Consider the following 19,675-nt stretch of genomic DNA (forward strand, 5'->3'; position numbering starts at 1 on the left):
ACTACATCTGCAGGAAGTGCACCCAATTGCAGCTCCTTACAGACCGCATGGATAGGTTGGAGCAGCAGCTGGATGCACTTCGTAGCATGAAGGAGGCGGAAAGCGTCATAGATAGGAGCTTTAGAGACATGGTCCACCGAAGGTGCAGGCAGATAGATGGGTGACCGCCAGAAGGGGCAGGCAGTCAGTGCAGGAATCCCCTGTGGTCATCCCTCTCTCTAACAAGTATACCATTTTGGATACTGTTGGGGGAGATGGCCTATCAGGGGATAACAGCAGCAGCAGTCAGAGCAGTGGTACCATGGCTGGCTCTGTTGTTAAGCAGGGAGGGACAAAGAGCACGAGAGCAATAATTATAGGGGACTCTATAGTTAGGGATACAGATAGGCGCTTCTGTGAACGTGAAAGAGACTCCAGGATGGTATGGTGCCTCCCTGGTGCCAGGGTCCAGGAGGTCTCTGAACGGACAGAAAGCATTCTGAAGGGAGAGGGTGAACATCCAGAGGTTGTGGTACATATTGATACTAGCGATATAAGTAGGAAGAGGGATGAGGTCCTGCAGCAGCAGTTTAGGGAGTTAGGTAGAAAGCTAAGAACAAAGAACAATACAGCACAGGAACAGGCCCTTCGGCCCTCCAAGCCCACGAAAAAAGCAGGACCTCTGGGGTTGTAATCTCAGGATTACTCTCTGTGCCACGTGCCAGTGAGGCTAGGAATAGGAAGATAGTGCAGCTCAATACATGGCTAAACAGCTGGTGTAGGAGGGAGGGTTTCAGATATCTGGACCATTGGGGTCTCTTCCGGGGCAGATGGGACCTGTACAAGAAGGTTGCATCTAAACTGGAAGGGCATAAATATTCTGGCCGGGAGGTTTGCTCATGTCACATGGGAGGATTTAAACTAGTTTGGCAGAGGGGTGGGAACCAAAGCAAGGTGAATTAGCTGAAGGGGAACCAGAGAGTAGGGCCAGTCAGACTCAGAGAAACAGGAGGCAGGGTGGGATTGCTAATCAGCGAGGGTCTGGTGGACTGAAGTGCATTTGCTTCAATGTGAGAAGTGTAACAGGTAAGGCAGATGAACTTAGAGCTTGGATTAGTACTCGAAACTACGATGTTGTTGCCATTACAGAGACTTGGTTAGGGAAGGATAGGATTGGCAGCTTAACATTCCAGGATATAGATGTTTCAGGCATGATAGAGGGGGATGTAAAAGTGGTGGGGGAGTTGCACTACTGGTTAAGGAGAATATCACAGCTGTACTCTGGGAGGACACCTCGGAGAGTTCATACAGCAGGGCAATATGGGTAGAGCTCAGGAATAGGAAAGGTGTAGTCACAATGTTGGAGGTTTACTATAGGCCACCCAACTGCCAGCGGGAGATAGAGGAACAGATATGTAGGCAGATTTTGGCAAGCTGTAAAAATAACAGGGTTGTTGCAATGGGAGATTTTAACTTCGCCTATATTGATTGGGACTCACTTAGTGCTAGGGGCGTGGATGGGGCAGAGTTTGTAGGGAGCATCCAGGAGGGCTTCTTGAAATAGTATGTAGATAGTCCAACTAGGGAAGGAGCCCGGCCAGGTGGTCAATGTTTCAGTAGGGGAGCAGTTCGAGAACAGTGACCACAATTCAGTAAGCTTTAAGGCACTGATGGATAAAGATAAGTGTAGTCCTCAAGTTAAGGTGCTAAACTGGGGGAAAACTAATTACAACCATATTAGGCAGGAACTGAAGAATGTAGATTGGGAGCAGATGTTTGAGGGCAAATCAACATCTAGCATGTGGGAGGCTTTCAAGTATAAGTTGATAGGGATTCAGGACTGGCACATTCCTGTAAGGATGAAGGATAAGTTTGGCAAGTTTTGGGAACCTTGGATAACAAGAGATATTGTGAGCCTAGTCAAAGAGAAAAAGGAAGCATTTGTCAAAGCTAGGAGGCTGGGAACACACAAAGCGAGTGGAATACAAGGAAAGTAGAAAGAAAATTAAGCAAGGAGTAAGGAAGGCTAAAAGGGGTCATGAAAAAGCATTGGCCAGCAGGATTAAGGAAAATCCCACGGCTTTTTATACATATATAAAGAGCAAGAGGGTAGCCAGGGAGAGGGTTGGCCCACTCAAGGACAAGGGAGGGAATCTATGTCTGGAGCCAGAGGAAATGGGCGAGGTATTAAATGAGTACTTTGCGTCAGTATTCACCAAAGAGGAGGACTTGGTGAATGATGAGTCTGGAAAAGGATGTGTAGATAGTTTGAGTCATGTCGAGATCAAAAAGGAGGAAGTATTGGGGCTCTTGAGAAACATTAAGGTAGACAAGTCCCCAGGGCCTGATGGGATATACCCCAGAATACTGAGAGAGGCAAGGGAGGAAATTGCTGGGGCCTTGAGAGAAATCTTTGTATTCTCACTGGCATACGGGGGGGATCCCAGAGGATTGGAGAATAGCCAATGTTGTTCCTTTGTTTAAGAAAGGTAGCAAGGATAATCCAGGTAATTACAGGCCGGTGAGCCTTATATCAGTAGTAGGGAAATTATTGGAGAGGATTCTTCAAGACAGGATTTATTCCCACTTGGAAATAAGTGGACGTATTAGTGAGAGGCAACATGGTTTTGTGAAGGGGAGGTCGTGTCTCACAAACTTGATCCGAGTTTTTTGAGGAAATGATGAAGATGATTGATGAGGGTAGGGCAGTGGATGTTGTCTACATGGACTTCAGTAAGGCCTTTGACAAGGTCCCTCATGGCAGACTGGTGCAGAAGGTGAAGTCGCATGGAATCAGAGGTGAGCTGGCAAGCTGGATACAAAACTGGCTCGGTCAAAGAAGACAGAAGGTAGCAGTGGAAGGGTGCATTTCTGAATGGAGGGCTGTGACAAGTGGCGTTCCTCAGGGATCAGTGCTGGGACCTTTGCTATTTGAAATATTTATAAATGATTTGGAGGAAAATGTAACTGGTTTGATTAGTAAGTTTGCGGACGACACAAAGGTTGGTGGATTTGCGGATAGCGATGAGGACCGTCAGAGGATACAGCAGGATATAGATCGGTTGGAGACTTGGGCGGAGATGGCAGATGGAGTTTAATCCGGACAAATGTGAGGTAATGCATTTTGGAAGGTGTAATACAAATAGGAAATATACAGTAAATGACAGAACCCTTAAGAGTATTGATAGGCGAAGGGATCTGGGTGTACAGGTACACAGGTCACTGAAAGTGACAATATAGGTGGAGAAGGTAGTCAAGAAGGCATACGGCATGCTTGCCTTCATTGGCCGGGTCATTGAGTTTAAAAATTGGCAAGACATGTTGCAACTTTATAGAACCTTAGTTAGGCCGCACTTGGAATATAGTGTTCAATTCTGGTCGCCACACTACCAGAAGGATGTGGAGGCTTTGGAGAAGGTACAGAAAAGATTTACCAGGATGTTGCCTAGTATGGAGGGCATTAGCTATGAGGAGAGGTTGGAGAAATTTGGTTTGTTCTCACTGCAACGACGGAGGTTGAGGGGCGACCTGATAGAAGTCTACAAGAGTATGAGAGGCATGGACAGAGTGGATAGTCAGAAGCTTTTTCCCAGGGTGGAAGAGTCAATTACTAGGGGGCACAGGTTTAAGGTGCGAGGGGCAAAGTTTAAAGGAGTTGTACGAGGCAGATTTTTTACACAGAGAGTAGTGGGTGCCTGGAACTCGTTGCCGGGGGAGGTAGTGGAAGCGGATACGGTAGTGACTTTTAAGGGACGTCTTGACAAATACATGAATAGGATGAGAATAGAGGGATATGGTCCCCGGAAGGGTAGGGGGTTTTAGTTAAGTCGGGCAGCATGGTCGGTGCAGGCTTGGAGGGCCGAAGGGCCTGTTCCTGTGCTGTAATTTTCTTTGTTCTTTGTTCTAACCATGGATGGTGGGTCCTCCCCTTGGAATTTTCCTTTCTCGTTGGAATGTATCTATTCTGTGTAATCTGAAATATCCCTTTAAATGTCTCCTACTACATCTCTATTTACCTATTCCTTAACCTAATTTGCCAGTTCACTTTAGCTATCTCTGCTTTCATGACCTCATCTTGGCCCTGATTTAAGTTTAAAATACTTGTCTTCAACCCATTTTTCCATCCCTCAAACTGAATGTAAAATTCAATCATATTATGATCGCTCATACATAGGGGTGCCTTCAGTATGAGGTCATTAATTAATCCTATTTTGTTGCACAATAATCAAATCAAATCAAATCAAAAATTTGATTTGTAGCATTGTTAATCAAGGATAGTTTAACGGCTGCAGAAAGGCAGTTTGAGGGGGATCTGCACAGCGAGGTAATATGGGCTGTAGTTAGAAATAGGAAAGGAGCGGTCACGTTGTTGGGGGTTTTCTATAGGCCCCCAAATAGTAATAGAGATCTGGAGGAAGAAATTGCAAAGCAGATTATGGATAGGTGTGGAGATCACAGGGTAGTTGTCATGGGTGACTTTAACTTTCCAAATATTGATTGGAACCTTTATAGGTCGAAGAGTTCGGATGGAGCAGTTTTTGTACAGTGTGTGCAGGAGGGTTTCCTGACACAATATGTGGATAGGCCGACAAGAGGTGGGGCCACATTGGACTTGGTACTGGGTAATGAACCGGGCCAAGTGTTAGATTTGTTTGTGGGAGAGCACTTTGGAGATAGTGACCACAATTCGGTGTCTTTCATTATTGCAATGGAGAGGGATAGGGCCTTACGGCAGGACAAGGTTTATAATTGGGGGAGGGGTAATTATGATGCGATTAGGCAAGAATTAGGGAGCATAAGATGGGAACAGAAACTGTCAGGGAAAGGCACAAATGAAAAGTGGAGCTTGTTTAAGGAACAAATACTGCGTGTCCTTGATAGGTATGTCCCTGTCAGGCAGGGAGGAAATGGCCGAGTGAGGGAACCATGGTTCACAAAAGAGGTTGAATGTCTTGTCAAGAGGAAAAAGGAAGCGTATGTAAGGATGAGAAAACAAGGTTCAGTTGGGTCGCTTGAGGGTTACAAGTTAGCAAGCTAAATAAAGGGCTTAGGAGAGCTAGGAGGGGGCATGAGAAGTCCTTGGCGGGTCGGATCAAGGAAAACCCCAAGACTTTTTACTCTTATGTGAGAAATAAAAGAATGACCAGGGTGAGGTTGGGGCCGGTCAAGGACAGTAGTGGGAACTTGTGCATGGAGCCAGAAGAGATAGGAGACGCGATGAATGAATACTTTTCTTCAGTGTTCACCAAGGAGAGGGACCATGCTTTTGAGGATGAGAGTGTGATACAGGCTGATAGGCTGGAGGAGGTAGATGTTCTGAGGGAAGATGTATTAGCAATTTTGAAAAACCTGAGGGTCGATAAGTCCCCTGGGCCAGATGGGATAAATCCTAGAATTCTTTGGGAGGCAAGGGATGAGATTGCAGAGCCTTTGGCTTTGATCTTTGGGTCCTCACTTCCACGGGGATAGTGCCAGAGGACTGGAGAGTGGCGAATGTTGTTCTTCTGTTCAAGAAAGGAAATAGGAATGACCCTGGTAATTATAGGCCGGTTAGTCTTACTTCGGTGGTCGGTAAGTTAATGGAAAAGGTCCTGAGGGATAGGATTTATGACCATTTAGAAAGATGCAGCTTAAGCCGGGATAGTCAACACGGATTCATGAAGGGTAAGTCTTGGCTCACAAGTTTGATTGAATTCTTTGAGGAGGTAACTAAGTGTGTAGATGAAGGTAGAGCAGTTGATGTCGTATACATGGATTTTAGTAAGGCGTTTGATAAGGTCCCCCATGGTCGGCTCATGAAGAAAGTAAGGAGGTGTGGGATAGAGGGAAATTTGGCCGATTGGATAAGTAACTGGCCATCTCTTATATTTTCTAATTGGAGGTCGGTCACCAGTGGTGTGCCCCAGGGATCTGTTCTGGGACCCTTGCTGTTTGTCATTTTCATAAATGACCTGGATGAGGAAGTGGAGGGATGGGTTGGCAAGTTTGCCGACGACATGAAGGTTGGTGGGGTTGTGGATAGTCTGGAGGGATGTCAGAAGTTACAGAGGGACATAGGTAGGATGCAAGACTGGGCGGAGAAGTGGCAGATAAATGCGTAGTGGTCCATTTTGGCAGGTCAAATGGGATGAAGGAGTACAATATAAAGGGAAAGAGTCTTAGTACTGTAGAGGATCAGAAGGACCTTGGGGTCTGGGTCCATAGAACTCTAAAATCGGCCCCGCAGGTGGAGGAGGTGGTTAAGAAGGCGTATGGTGTGCTGGCCTTTATCAATCGAGAGATTGAGTTTAGGAGTCCGGGGATAATGATGCAGCTATATAAGATCCTCGTCAGACCCCACTTGGAGTACTGTGCTCAGTTCTGGTCGCCTCATTACAGGAAGGATGTGGAAAAGATTGAAAGGGTGCAGAGGAGATTTACAAGGATGTTGCCTGGATTGAGTGGCATGCCTTATGAGGATAGGCTGAGGGAGCTCGGTCTTTTCTCCTTGGAGAGACGTAGGATGAGAGGAGACCTAATAGAAGTATATAAGATGTTGAGAGGCATAGATCGGGTGGACTCTCAGAGGCTTTTTCCCAGGGTGGAAATGGCTGCTACGAGAGGACACAGGTTTAACGTGCTGGGGGGTAGGTACAGGGGAAATGTTAGGGGAAAGTTTTTCACACAGAGGGTGGTGGGCGAGTGGAATCGGCTGCCATCAGTGGTGGTGGAGGCAAACTCAATAGGGTCTTTTAAGAGACTCCTGGATGAGTACATGGGACTTAATAGGATGGAGGGGTATAGGTAGGCCTAAAAGGTAGGGATATGTTCGGCACAACTTGTGGGGCTGAAGGGCCTGTTTTGTGCTGTAGTTTTTCTATGTTTCTATCTCATAGAAGTGATAGGCTGGAAGAGAGGTAGGTACCTGAGGAAGGGGCTTAAGGCTCCGAAAGCTTGTGGCTTTTGCTACCAAATAAACCTGTTGGACTTTAACCTGGTGTTGTTAAACTTCTTACTATCTCATAGAAGACAGAGGGTGGTGGTGGATGGAAAATTTTCAGACTGGAGACCAGTTACCAGTGGTGTACCACAGGGATCAGTGCTGGGTCTTCTGCGATTTGTGATTTTTATCAATGACTTGGAGGAGGGGCTGAAGGGTGGATCAGTAAATTTGCTGATGACACCAAGATTGGTGGAGTAGTGGATGAGGTGGAGGGCTGTTGTAGACTGCAAAGAGACATTGATAGGATACAGAGCTGGGCTGAAAAATGGCAGATGGAGTTTAACCCTGATAAGTGCGAGGTGATTCATTTTGGTAGGACAAATTTGAATGCGGATTACAGGGTCAACGGCAGGGTTCTGAGGAATGTGGAGGAACAGAGTTCTTGGGGTTCATATCCACAGATCTCTGAAGGTTGTCACTCAAGTGGATAGAGCCGTGAAGAAGGCCTATAGTGTGTTAGCGTTTATTAACATGGGGTTTGAGTTTAAGAGCCGTGGGGTTATGCTGCAACTGTACAGGACCTTGGTGAGACCACATTTGGAATATTGTGTGCAGTTCTGGTCACCTCACTATAAGAAGGATGTGGAAGCATTGGAGAGAGTGCAAAGGAGATTTACCAGGATGCTGCCTGGTTTGGAGGGTAGGTCTTATGAGGAAAGGTTGAGGGAGCTAGGGCTTTTCTCTTTAGAGCGGAGGAGGATGAGAGACGACTTCCTAGAGGTTTATAAGATGATGAGGGGGATAGATAGAGTGGACATTCAGAGACTATATCCTCGGGTGGATGTAGCTGTTACTAGGGGGCATAACTATAAGGTTCATGGAAGGAGATATAGGAGGGATATCCGAGGTAGGTTCTTTACTCAGAGAGTGGTTGGGGTGTGGAATGGACTGCCTGCTGTGATAGTGGAGTCGGACACTTTAGGAACTTTCAAGCGGTTATTGGATAGGCGCATGGAGCACACCAGAATGATAGGGAGTGGGATAGCTTGATCTTGGTTTTGAACAAAGCTCGGCACAACATCGAGGGCCGAAGGGCCTGTACTGTGCTGTACTGTTCTATGTTTCTATGTTTAAAAATACCAGATCTGGTATAGCCTGCTCTCTGGTTGGCTCCAGAGTCAGCTGTTCTAAGAGCCTATCTCAAAAACATTCTACGAACTAACTTTGCCCATGTGATCTTTCCAGTCTATTTGTATATTAAAATCTCCTATGATTATCTCCATACCTTCCTGACAAGCTTCCCTTATTTATTTCTTTATACTTTGTCCCATGGTGTGATTACTGTTCGAGATCCTATACACAGCTCCCATAAGTGTCTTCTTGCCTTTAGAATTTCTCATCTCTCCCCAAACTACTTCTACATCCTGGTTTCCTAAACTGTGTTAATCCCATCTTTAATAAAAAGAGCCACTCCTCCACTTTGTCCCAACTTCCTGTCCTTCCTAAATGTCATATATCCTTCAATATTCAGGTCCCAATCTATGTCATCCTGTAGCCATGTCTCTGTAACAGATTTTGCCCTCTCCTTGGTAATATCATTGATGTGGAATTGCCGGCTTTGGACTGAGGTAGGCACAGTAAGTAGTCTCACAAAGAACAAGGACAAAGAACAATACAGCACAGGAACAGGCCCTTTGGCCCTCCAAGCCCACGCCGCTCCCTGGTCCAAACTAGACCATTCTTTTGTATCCCTCCATTCCCACTCCGTTCATGTGGCTGTCCAGATAAGTCTTAAACGTTCCCAGTGTGTCTGCCTCCACCACCTTGCCCGGCAGCACATTCCAGGCCCCCACCACCCTCTGTGTAAAATACATCCTTCTGATATCCGTGTTAAACCTCCCCCCCTCACCTTGAACCTATGACCCCTCGTGAACGTCACCACCGATCTGGGAAAAAGCTTCCCACCGTTCACCCTTTCATAATTTTATACACCTCTATTAGGTCACCCCTCATCCTCCGTCTTTCCAGTGAGAACAACCCCAGTTTACCCAATCTCTCCTCATAACTAAGCCCTTCCATACCAGGCAACATCTTGGTAAACCTCCTCTGCACTCTCTCTAAAGCCTCCACGTCCTTCAGGTAGTGTGGCGACCAGAACTGGGCACAGTATTCCAAATGTGGCCGAACCAACGTTCTATACAACTGCAACATCAGACCCCAACTTTTGTACTCTATGCCCCGTCCTATAAAGGCAAGCATGCCATATGCCTTATTCACTACCTTCTCCACCTGTGATGTCACCTTCAAGGATCTGTGGACTTGCACACCCAGGTCCCTCTGCGTATCTACACCCTTTATGGTTTTGCCATTTATCGTATAGCTCCCCCCTGCATTAGCTCTACCAAAATGCATCACTTCGCATTTATCTGGATTGAACTCCATCTGCCATTTCTTTGCCCAAATTTCCAGCCTATCTATATCTTTCTGTAGCCTCTGACAATGTTCCTCACTAGCTGCAAGTCCAGCCATTTTCGTGTCGTCCGCAAACTTACTGATCACCCCAGTTACACCTTCTTCTAGATCGTTTATATAAATCACAAACAGCAGAGGTCCCAATACAGAGCCCTGCGGAACACCACTAGTCACAGGCAACCAGCCGGAAAAAGACCCTTCCACTACCACCCTCTGTCTTCTGTGACCAAGCCAGTTCTCCACCCATCTAGCCACCTCCCCCTTTATACCATGAGATCCAACCTTTTGCACCAACCTACCATGAGGGACTTTGTCAAACGCTTTACTAAAGTCCATATAGACGACATCCACGGCCCTTCCCTCGTCAACCATTCTAGTCACTTCTTCAAAAAACTCCACCAGGTTAGTGAGGCATGACCTCCCTCTCACAAAACCATGCAGATGATCATTAATGAGTTTATTCCTTTCTAAATGCGCATACATCCTATCTCTCAGAATCCTCTCCAACAGCTTCCCTACCACGGACATCAAGCTCACCGGCCTATAATAGAACATAGAACATAGAAAAGCTACAGCACAAACAGGCCCTTCGGCCCACAAGTTGCGCCGAACATGTCCCTACCTACTAGGCTTACCTATACCCTCTATCTTACTAACTTCCATGAACTTATCCAAAAGTCTCGTAAAAGACCCTATCGAATCCGCCTCCACCACCACTACTAGCAGTCGATTCCACGCACCCACCACCCTCTGAGTGAAAAACTTACCCCTAACATCTCTGTATCTACTCCCCAGCACTCTAAACCTGTGACCTCTTGTGGCAACCATTTCAGCCCTGGGTAAAAGCCTCTGAGAATCCACTCTATCAATACCTCTCAACATCTTATACACCTCTATCAGGTCACCTCTCATCCTTCGCTTCTCCAAGGAGAAAAGACCTAGCTCTCTCAACCTATCCTCATAAGGCATGCCACCTAATCCAGGCAACATCCTTGTAAATCTCCTCTGCACTCTCTCCATGGCTTCCACATCCTTTCTGTAATGAGGCAACCAGAACTGGGCACAGTACTCCAGATGGGGCCTGACCAGGGTCCTATACAGCTGCAGCATTATCTCCTGATTTCTAAACTCAATTCCTCTATTGATGAAGGCCAGTATTCCATATGCCTTCTTAACCACAGCCTCTACCTACGACGCTGCTTTGAGCGTCCTATGAACCCGGACCCCAAGATCCTTCTGATCTTCCACACTGCCAAGTGTCTTACCCGTAATATTATATTCTTTCATCCTATTTGACCTGCCAAAATGAACCACCACACACTTATTTGGGTTGAAGTCCATCTGCCACTTCTCCGCCCAGTCTTGCATCTTATCTATGTCTTGTTGCAACTGCTGACATCCCTCTACACTATCCACAACACCAACAACCTTTGTGTCATCAGCAAACTTGCCAACCCATCCTTCCACTTCCTCATCCAGGTCATTTATAAAAATCACAAAGAGCAAGGGTCCCAGAACAGATCCCTGGGGCACTCCACTGGTGACCGACCTCCATGCTGAAAAAGACCCATCTACAACCACTCTTTGCCTTCTGTGGGCAAGCCAGTTCTGAATCCACAAAGCAATGTCCCCTTGTATCCCATGCCCCTTCACTTTCTCAATAAGTCTTGCATGGGGCACCTTATCAAACACCTTGCTGAAATCCATATAAACTACATCTACCGCTCTTCCCTCGTCTATGTGTCTAGCTACATCTTCAAAAAATTCAATTAGGCTCATAAGGCATGATCTGCCTCGGACATAGCGTGCTGGCTATTTCTGATCATACTATTCCTCTCCAGATGTTCATAAATCCTGCCTCTCAGGATCTTCTCCATCAACTTACCAACCACTGAGGTTAGACTCACCGGTCTATAATTTCCCGGGCTATCTCTTCTCCCTTTCTTGAATGACGGAACCACATCCGCAATCCTCCGGAACCTCTCCCGTCTCCATTGATGACGCAAAGATCATTGCCAGAGGCTCAGCAATCTCTTCCCTCGCCTCCCACAGTAACCTGGGGTACATCCCATCTGGTCCCGGTGATTTATCTAACTTGATGCTTTTCAAAAGCTCCAACACATCCTCTTTCCTAATGTCCACATGCTCAATCTTCTCAGTCCACTGCAACGTGGAGGCGTTAGAGAGAGTGCAGAGAAGGTTTACCAGGATGTTGCCTGGTATGGAGGGTCTTAGCTATGAGGAGAGATTGGGTAAACTAGGGTTGTTCTCCCTGGAAAGACGGAGAATGAGGGGAGATCTAATAGAGGTGTACAAGATTATGAAGGGTATAGATAGGGTGAACAGTGGGAAGCTTTTTCCCAGGTTGGAGGTGACGATCACGAGGGGTCATGGGCTCAAGGTGAGAGGGGCGAAGTATAACTCAGATATCAGAGGGACGTTTTTTACACAGAGGGTGGTGGGGGCCTGGAATGCGTTGCCAAGTAGGGTGGTGGAGGCAGGCACGCTGACATCGTTTAAGACCTACCTGGATAGTCACATGAACAGGCTGGGAATGGAGGGATACAAACGATTGGTCTAGTTGGACCAAGGAGCGGCACAGGCTTGGAGGGCCGAAGGGCCTGTTTCCTGTGCTGTACTGTTCTTTGTCTGCACTGCAATTACCAAGATCCTTTTCCACTATGAATACTGAAGTAAAGTATTCATTGAGTACCTCTGCTATTTCTACTGGTTCTATACAGACTTTCCCACTGTCACATTTGATAGGTCCTACTCCTTCACATCTTATCTTCTTGCTCTTAACATACTTGTAGAATGCCTTGGGGTTTTCCTTTATCCTGTCTGCCAAGGCCTTCTCATGACCCCTTCTTGCTCTTCTAATTTCCCTCTTAAGTTCCTTCCTACTAGTTGTATACTCTTCTCGATTTCTAACATTACCTAGCTCCCTGAACCTTTTGTAGGCTTTTCTTTTCTTCTTGACTAAATTCGTTACAGCTTTTGTGCACCATTGTTCCTGTGACCTACCATAACTCCGCTGTCTCATTGGAACGTTGCTGTGCAGAGCTCCAGACAAATTTTCCTTGAACATTTGCCACATTTCTTCTGTACATTTCCCTGAGAAAACCTCCTTCCAATTTATGCCTCTAATTTCCTGCCTAATAGCCTCATAATTGCCCTTACTCCAAATAAACACTTTCCTAGCTTGACTGATCCCATCTCTCTCCAATGCTAATGTAAAGGAGATAGAGTTATGATCACTATCCCCAAAATGCTCTCCCACTGAGAGATCTGACACCTGCAGGTTCATTCCCTAATACCAAATCAAGTACATTGTAACATCTGGAAAAGTATGCTTACTTTGCATCTGCTGCAGGAAGTGACAGAAACAAACATCTGGGGCTCAGGTCTGAAGGAGTCAAGATGGCTTCAGCAAACATAACCCTCATGATCCCAGGAAGAAAACCTGTTTGGAAACCCACAAAGCTCCCGAAAGCCAGTAAGTAATCTTTGTGTTATATTCAAATCTGGGTGTGCCAATGACCAGGTCATTGATTTAAAATTGTTGGCAAAAGAATCTAGGGGCAAGGTGAGGAGAGATTATTTCAGTCAGAGTTAGAAACATAGAAAATAGGTGCAGAAGTAGGCCATTCGGCCCTTTGAGCCTGCACCACCATTCAATATGATCATGGCTGATCATGTACTTTCAGTATCCGACTCCCGTTTTCTCTCCATACCCCTTGATCCTTTTAGCCACAAGGACCACATCCAGCTCCCTCTTGAATATATCTAACAAACTGGCTCCAACAGCTTTCTGTGGTAGAGAATTCCACAGATTCACAACTCTCTGAGTGAAGAAGTTCTTCCTCATCTCAGTCCTAAATGGCTTACCCCTTATTTTAGACTGTGACCCCTAGTTCTGGACTTCCCCAACATTGGGATCATTCTTCCCGCATCTAACCTGTCCAGTCCCATCAGGATTTTATATGTTTCTATGAGATCCCCTCTCATTCTTCTAAATTCCAGAGAGTACAAGGCCAGTCAATCCAGTCTTCCTTCATGTCAGTCCTGCCATTCCAGGAATCAGTCTGGTGAATCTTCGCTGGACTCCCTCAATAGCAAGAACGTCCTTCCTCAGAGTAGGAGACCAAAACTGCACACGATACCCAAGGCCCTGTATAACTGTAGCAATTTCCCAGGTTATCCTTCCTACCCTTCTTAAATAATGGGACCACATTAGCTATCCTCCAATCCTCTGGGACCTCACCTGTGTCCAGTGACGAGACAAAGATTTGCATCAGAGGCCCAGCGATTTCATCTCTCGTCTCCCTGAGCAGCCTTGGATAGATTCCATCAAGCCCTGGGGATTTGTCAGTCTTTATATTCCCTAAAAAATGTAACACTTCCTCCCTTGTAATGGAGATGTTCTCTAATGGGTCAACACTCCCCTCCGAGACACTCCCAGTCAACACATCCCTCTCCTTTGTGAATACCGACGCAAAAATATTCATTTAGGATCTCCCCTACTTCTTTGGGCTCGAAGCATAATTCCCCACTTTTGTCCCTGAGAGGTCTGATTTTTTCCCTGACAACCCTTTTTTTCCTAACGTATGAATAAAATGCCTTGGGATTCTCCTTAATCCTGTCTGCCAAGGACATTTCGTGACCCCTTTTTGCCCTTCTAATTCCTCGTTTGAGTTCTTTCCTACTTCCTTTGTATTCCTCCAGAGCTCCCTTCATTTTTAGCTGCCTGGACCTAACGTACGCCACTCTTTTCTTTTTGACCAATCCCTCAATTTCCCTGGTTATCCACGGTTCTCGAATCCTACCCTTCCTATCCTTCTTTTTTACAGGCACATGCCTATCCTGCAGCCCTAACAACCGTTCCTTAAAAGACTCCCACATGCCAGATGTGGATTTACCCTCAAACAGCCTCTCCCAATCAACAGCTGCCAATTTCTGCCTAATCCCATTAAAGTTAGCCTTCCCCCAATCCAACACTTTACCCTTGGGACACCACTCATCCTTTTCCATCGCTATCCTAAAGCTAACAGAATTGTGGTCACTATTTGCCACGTTCCCCTACCGAAACATTGAAGACCTGACCGGGCTCATTCCCCAGTACTAGGTCCAGTATAGCCCCCTCTCTAGTCGGGTTATCTACATATTGTTCCAAAGAACCTTCCTGTACGCATTTTACAAATGCCTCCCCATTCAGACTCCCAGCCCTACGCGATTTCCAGTCTATACCAGGGAAATTGAAGTCTCCCACTACAACAACCCTATTTTTCCTGCACCTATCCATTATCTCCTGACATATCCATTCTTCCACTTCCCTTGGGCTGTTGGGGGGCCTGTAGTATACCCCCAACATTGTGACTGCACCCTTCCTGTTTCTGAGCTCCACCCACAGTGACTCGTTACACGACCCTTCTGAATTGTCCTCCCTCTGCACCGCTGTAATATGCTCCCTAACTAATACTGCTACTCCCCCACCTCTTTTGGCCCCTCCTCTGTCTCGCCTAAAACACTTGTACCCCGGAATATTCAGTTGCCAGTCCTGTCCCTCTTTCAACCAAGTCTCTGTCACCGCAACCACATCCAAATTCCTTGTAAGCATTAAGGCCCTACGTTCGTCTGTCTTACCTGCTACGCTCCTTGCATTGAAGTAGATGCACTCCAGACCTCCAGGCCCAGTGAGGTCATCCTCCCCCAGAGTGCTCTTCTTCTTTGCCAGCCTTGTCCTGGCCCCAAGCTTGTCCCCAGCCTATACACTTGTAGACATAATTTTTTTGATCCCCACCCCCCTGCCATATTAGTTTAAACCCACCCGAACTGCACTAGCAAAACTCCCATGAGCTTTCGGAGCACTGCTCCTTCACTCATCTGATGAAGGGGCAGCGTTCCGAAAGCGTATGCTATCAAATAAACCTGTTGGACTTTAACCTGGTGTTGTGAGACTACTTACTGTAGTATCTCTGAGAAGAGAAGGGGATTTACTCAGCAGATCCGGCAGCAATTATAAGAGGGAAACATAGTTCACATCTTAGGTTGGTGACTTTTCACCAAAACGGCCTGATGAAGCAGCATTTTCTGTTTTTATTTCAGATTTCCAGCATCTGCAGTATTTTATTTGTGTATTAGACATCTCCTAGCATCCTGGCCAATATTTATCCTTTAATCAACATCATTAAAAACAGACTCATTGATGTTAGTGGGGCCTTGCTATGCTCAAATTAATTGCCATGTGCCAGTCATTACAATGGTGACACCCTTTCAAAAAAGTATTTAATTGGTTGTAATCTCTTTGGGATATTCTGTAGTCATGAAAGGTGCTATATAAATGCAAGTCTTTCTGTCTTTGTTAGCTGATTTTTTCGGATATGTAGAGGTCACAGTCAAAAGCTAAAAATTCAGATGTTCTGAATTCAGGCATTATCAGGGAACATGGAAGGACTTGTTCTGTCTGCCAAAGATACACATCAGTTGTTCATATCTTGATCCTTAGTACAGTTGTCAGGGACCACGGGCAGGAAAGTTCTCCATGCATCTTATCTTCACCTGATTTATGATTTAAACTTTGAAAATATGAAATGATTGTAATTGAATGAGCTTCTATAGAGATAGTGAGCTAAATAACCAAAGCCTCTGGCTTGACCTACATTTGAGAAAGTGTGGACAAAATATTTACCATTTGAAAATTCTCCCTGAAAATTCTGGTAAAATGAAACAAGCGTTTTCCCTATTGGTAAGAAGTTTGTGATTTCACCACAGCTTTGCGTACTCTTCTCTATCTGCTATCTAATGATTCTCACCGGAATACCTGCTCCCCAGTGAATGCAGTTCGTGAGAGTTGTATGTAACACATGTTTGCTCCTCACTCAATCCCCACTTCTGAAGTTAAAAAATGAAACAAAAACAGGGAATGCTGGTAGATCTCAGCAGATCTGACAGCATCTGTGATGAGAGAATAGAGCCAACATTTCGAGTCTGGATGACTCTTTGTCAGAGCTTCACCTGCTGAGATCTACCAGCATTTTCTGTTTTTGTTTCAGATTCCGGTATTCACAGTAATTTGCTTTTACCTTAAAATTAAGAAACGGATTGTTTCAGCAGATGTCTTGGTGAAACAGAGTCTGCCATCGAGCATTCATAAACCCGCCTAGTAGGAGTCAGGGGACACGTAACAGAATGGATAGAAGTTGACTAGAAAAGAGAAAATGGGGAGTGGGGATTAAAAATAGTTACTCAAATAGTGGGAAGGGTTTGTTCCACAAGGATTGGTGCTGGCATCACTGTTGTTCACTAGTTCCATTAAAGGTTTGGATTCTGGAAATTGGAAACAGTGGGGGGAATATTACCAAAAAATGGCAGAGTGTTGGTCCCAGTGAGAAGCACACCGGTTTTCTCTCCAGATCTTATCACACTCTGCCACAAAAAAACCCAGCTGGGTGTGTTTCACGCTGTCATGAAGGGAGGGAGGGGGGGCTCAGCACGCCAGCAAAACCAGACTGCACTGAGATTGGACGACGTGCTTAAAGGGTGCCCCAATCAGAGCACACAAAGACCTCCCCCCATCCCACCACAGTAGTCTCAGGAGCTATTCCGTACCCACATACTCCCGATCGGAGCCAGCAGTCTCACTCACCTCTCGCAGGCCCCCGATTGGAGCCAGCATTCACCCCCAACCCCCACTGGGGTCTGCCTCTGGCACTGCCCTGGCAGGTTGGCATGGTTGAGGATACAACAACTAGGGGATAAGGTGAGCCCTAATAAACCCAAAGGGGAAATCTTTACTCAGAACATGGTGAGACTGTGGGACTCGCTGCTGTAGGGAGCAGCTGAGGTAAAAATGTGGATGTATTTAAGGGGAAGTTAGAAAAACACATGAGGAAGAAAGGAATGGAAGGATATGATGATGAGGATAGATTAAGTTTTTAAAGTTTATTTCTTTGTGTCACAAGTAGGCTTACATTAACACTGTAACAAAGTTACTGTGAAAATCCCCTGGTCGCCACACTCTGGCGCCTATTCAGGCACACTAAGGGGCAATTTAGCATGGCCAGTGCACCTAACTAGCACATCTTTCGGACTGTGGAAGGAAACTGGAGCACTCGGAGTTAACCCATGTAGAGACGGGGAGAATGTGCAAACGCCACACAAACAGTGACCCAAGCCGGGAATCGAACCCGGGTCCCTGATGCTGTGAGGCAGCAGTGCCACCGAAATGGATGGTTGTGTGGAGACCGAATGTCACTTGGAACAATTGCGCAAGATGATGTGTTTCTGTGTTTGGACTACTTTGTAATAACTGGTAATATTTTGTATTACTTCAATGGAAACGAATGGTTGCAGCAGGAAAAGAGAGCGTGGGGGGCCTTGATGGACAATAAAATGGAGCAATCAGAACAATCCTCAGTAGCAGTGAGTAAAACAGACCAGATGTTGGGTTGAATTCGTAGGTCAACATTGTACTGAAATAGTGAGTCATCTTTCTAATAAAATGAAGCTGTGACAACAATCCTCAGCAGGAATGGCACGGTGGCACAGTGGTTGGCACTGCTGCCTCACAGTGCCAGGGGCTTGGGTTCAATTCCAGCCTCGGGTCACTGCCTGTGTGGAGTTTGCTCATTCTCCATGTGTCTGCGTGGGTTTCCTCCGGGTGCTCTGCTTGCCTCCCACAGTCCAAAGATGTGTAGATTAGGTTGATTGGCCATGCTAAATTGGTGTCAGGGGGATTAGCAGGGTAAATATGAGGGGTTGTGGGGATAGGGCCTGGAGGGATTATGGTCAGTGCAGACTCAATGGGCCGAGTGGCCTCCTTCTGCACTGTAGGGATTCTATGAATCTATGAATGAGGAAAGCCAATCAGATGTTGGGATGTACTGAGATGGTTAGGTGACTCTGCCATTTTGTAAATCATTGGTGCAACCACACTTAGAATATTGTGTACAGTTCTGGTCACTAAGCGAAGTCACCTAAAGGGTGTTGGAACTGTTGAAATGATACAGCAAAGAGAAGCTAGAATGATTGAGAGATCGGAGGGATTGGGTTATAATTAATGTGGCACATTCTGACTGGGAAGGTGTTGGTTCAGAGAATATGATTTTAAAGGGATTGGGTAATGTAGAACATGATGAGCTATTTCACCTTCTCCAAAACAGTAGATTCAGAGGCAGGGCTCGTAGGGGAGTAAATTCAAAAGTTAATCGATTTCAATACCCTCTCTCTTCCACTACATGATGGGCAAGGAAACTTCAGAATGCAGACAAGTTAACCCGAGTGATCTGGCCAACGTTCATCCCTCAAGTAACCCTCCAAAAACAGATTATCACATTGCTTTTACAGGATCTTGCTGTGCACAAATTGGCTACCACATTTCCTACATTACAATGGTGACTACACCATAAAAGTAATTCATTATAGAGTGCTTTGGGACATCCTGGGAATATGAAAGGTGCTAAACAAATGGTTTCTTTAATCACAGCATCGCACTCCTAAAGAAACACAAGCTGGAAATTGTGTGACTGATAAAAGTGACGACAGCTTTGTTTGGGGATTGCTGTTCTTTGCTGACGGGATTTACAGAGCAGTTACCTTGCACCTTTATTCAGTGAAACATTTTACTCATCCTTACTAAAGTTATCAAATGTTTTGTGAGGATCAGATTTCTGAGTTTAAACTATCTTTGCAGTGGAAAGGTAAGACACAAGAAACAAGTTTAACCCATTCCTCTTCATTCATCCTCATTGTCAGAATTCCGGAAGACTGGCAGACTCAAGTCGGTAAGGGTGGAATGGAGGAAGAGTTCTTAGAATGCTGTCGGGATAGTTTCCTTGAACAGCATGTTACGGAACCGACGAGGGAACGAGCTATTTTGGATCTGGTATTGTGTAACGAGGTAGGTAGAATTAAGGATCTTATTGTGAAGGACCCTCTTGGGTCGAGTGACCACAATATGGTCGAATTTCTGATTCAGATGGAAGAGGAGAAAGTTTGGTCCCAAACCAGTGTCCTCTGTTTGAACAGAGGGAAATATGATAGGATGAGGGATGAATTGGCTAAGGTAGACTGGGAGAGCAGGCTGGCAGGTAGGATAGCTGAGGAACAGTGGAGGATTTTTAAGGAGATCCTTTTCAGTTCTCAGCAAAAATATATTCCAGCAAAAAACAAGGATTGTAAGAAAAGGGAGAACCAGCCGTGGATAACGAAGGAAATAAAGAAGAGTATTAAAATAAAAACAGCTGCGTACAGAGTGGCCAAAAATAGTGGAGAAACAAGTGATTGGGAAAAATTTAAGAAACA

This window comes from Mustelus asterias, chromosome 19 (assembly GCF_964213995.1).
Source record: "Mustelus asterias chromosome 19, sMusAst1.hap1.1, whole genome shotgun sequence".
NCBI classification, from domain to species: Eukaryota; Metazoa; Chordata; class Chondrichthyes; order Carcharhiniformes; family Triakidae; genus Mustelus; species Mustelus asterias.